A 2,715-nucleotide genomic window follows, 5' to 3' on the forward strand; every position below is an offset into this window, starting at 1 on the left:
AGTGATGGATGGATGGATGGATGGATGGATGGATGGGTGGATGGATGGATGGGTGGATGGATGGATGGATGGATGGATGGATGGATGGATGGGTGGATGGGTGGATGGATGGATGGATGGATGGGTGGGTGGATGGGTGGATGGATGGATGGGTGGATGGGTGGATGGGTGGATGGATGGATGAGTGGATGGATGGATGGATGGATGGGTGGGTGGATGGGTGGATGGATGGATGGATGGGTGGGTGGATGGATCGGAGGGATAAGGCCAATATAAAAGTGTGAAATCTTTTGTACATTGTGAATTTATGTAACTTTTTTAACCCAACATTTCAAATTCTTTTAAAAACTTGATATAGCATTTTATTGGCTATGGTCTTAGTCTGGTGATAATGGTATGTTTTACATTGTGGAGCTTTCCTCAATGAACCTGCATTTAAAGACAAAGACAAGTCTACCAATGGTATCACTTTGAGGAAATCCATTTCTCTCTCGAACATGACTTTGGTAAAATACATCTACTATAAATAGAAGAGAAAAAAAAGATACCAAATTTATTTCATAATATTAAGGAATTGTACATATTTGTAATTAAGTAAATAATTGAGTCTTGAGACATTAGTGATTTTCTTGATGAATTTGAACCTGTTCCTACCATCACTTTTTGTTTTGTTATTTTGTCCCGTTTACCAAAAGTATGTTTGCTGCTATTGTGTACATACTATATCATTTATTATGAATTATAATTATACAGAAAATCCCAAAACTACCATTCTCTTATTGACAATAGATCATGAAGCTATTTTACTGTTAATAACAAATTATTCCTATAGCAACTTTTGTAATTCATATTTCTGACTGTGTGTAGCTCAATATGTAAGTATGTATGTATGTTTGTTTGTTTCTATCTGAATCGTCATTATTGGTGTGAAGGAGTCTTTCTGGAGTCACTTATAGGATAGCTTTGAAAGCTGGGGTTTCGACACAACTGGGACATCTTCAAAGCTGCATTTTTGAATGTTGTTTTTTTCCAGTTTGCAACCTGTCGAATACAAATAGTTTGACTTCATGTTTCCAATATTGGGGGGGAAAAAAAGAAAAAGTAAATAAATACGAGTGCTGCTTTACACAATATTTTGCAAGTGACACTACATCTTAAAGGCTGTTATAGAGTCTTTGAATTTCAGTTGAATGCTTCTCAATCAGTTGTAGTTTGAAAGCATATTAAAACACAGTTGTCCAGGTGTGGTTTGGGGTGATATGATCTGTTTTTATTTATCACATTATGTGGAGCCAGACTGTGGTACCCTTGAACATTCAGCAATTTAATCTGCTTTAAATTTCAGCCAAGCACTTAACTATACTATCTCTATACAAATACAGACAGAATGGTACTTATTGACCTAATCGTGGAACAAAAATAGATAAGTCACATGAACGTAGCAGGCGTGAAAGGCCAGAGTTTAGTTTTTTACTAAACTTTTTTGCTATATTGTATCTCAATAGATCGTGTTTTTGGGAATAAATGGAAACTCGGCACTAAGGAGAGATTGGTAACAAAAGCTGTGCCCCATAAGGTGTACTGTACCACACCACCCACTCCAACCCTGTCCAACCCTTTTCGAAGTTATTTTAGATGCCCAAAATATGTATGCATCATTAAAAGGTTTGGGTCACCACCTTGTCCAAAATAAATTCATTAGTGTCAGCTTCAATGAGACCATTTTGTGGATTGAACGATGCTCCAGAACACTGGATTGAGGGAAATCTGTTTTAGGGCTTAAAGTTCTCAGTCCTGGGGACGGATTTCAGTCCTGAGGATTGCATAGGGGTCATTTAATGAGATCAGTGCAGATTTGCAAAAAATAATTTTCAGTCTTGGGATTTTTTTTTAGCTTTAAGCCCTGGGGTCTGTATAAGAGAAGCAAAATAGTAAAAGTGACTTTATTTTACGGTGGCTAAATTCTACCTGCTTTAATACTGCCTGGAATTTAATTTATGGCCTGGTAACATTAGCTGATTGAACATTGTATCAGTAACCACTTGGAACTACCAGAAACTTGAGTGATTTACTTGCCACAACTCTTATAGATGGGCCTATAAAGTTCTGGCCCTAGCCTCCTAAACCACTGTGCCAGTAAAACTATGCTCCTTAATACAAACCCTGTCTTTGTTGTCTTTGTCTAAAATGCTTTGTGTAATTTACACTTGTGACAATTTTTGTATCAAAAGCATTTTTATATAATAAAGGTTCTATTTTAAGGAACTGTTTGTATGTATGTGTTCACTGAAACTGTGTTTTCATCCTGGCTTTTGGATTCCAAAATGTACCAGACTCTAGCTATTGCTAGAGTCTGACCCAGGGCTAAAACTTTGGTGACCAAAGTACTGGACCCCTATATTATTGATGTGTCTGACCTACAATTCTAGTATGAAGTTTTGTTGTATGACATTTGTAAGTGCCAGCAATATTACAGTGAGGCATGCAGATTAGTAAATTAGTGAATCAAATTCATTACAGTTACAGGTGTATTCATTTAGTATAGCAACATCGCCCATTGAGGAGGCCTGTGTGTGTGTGTGTGTGTGTGTGTGTGTGTGTGTGTGTGTGTGTGTGTGTGTGTGTGTGTGTGTGTGTGTTTGTGTGTGATATTGAAACTTATAAAGCTGTCGAAGAGTGAAATATCCCTTTTAGGCCCCATTTACACTGGCAGCC

This window comes from Electrona antarctica (genome assembly GCF_951216825.1).
Source record: "Electrona antarctica genome assembly, chromosome: 5".
Taxonomy (NCBI): Eukaryota; Metazoa; Chordata; class Actinopteri; order Myctophiformes; family Myctophidae; genus Electrona; species Electrona antarctica.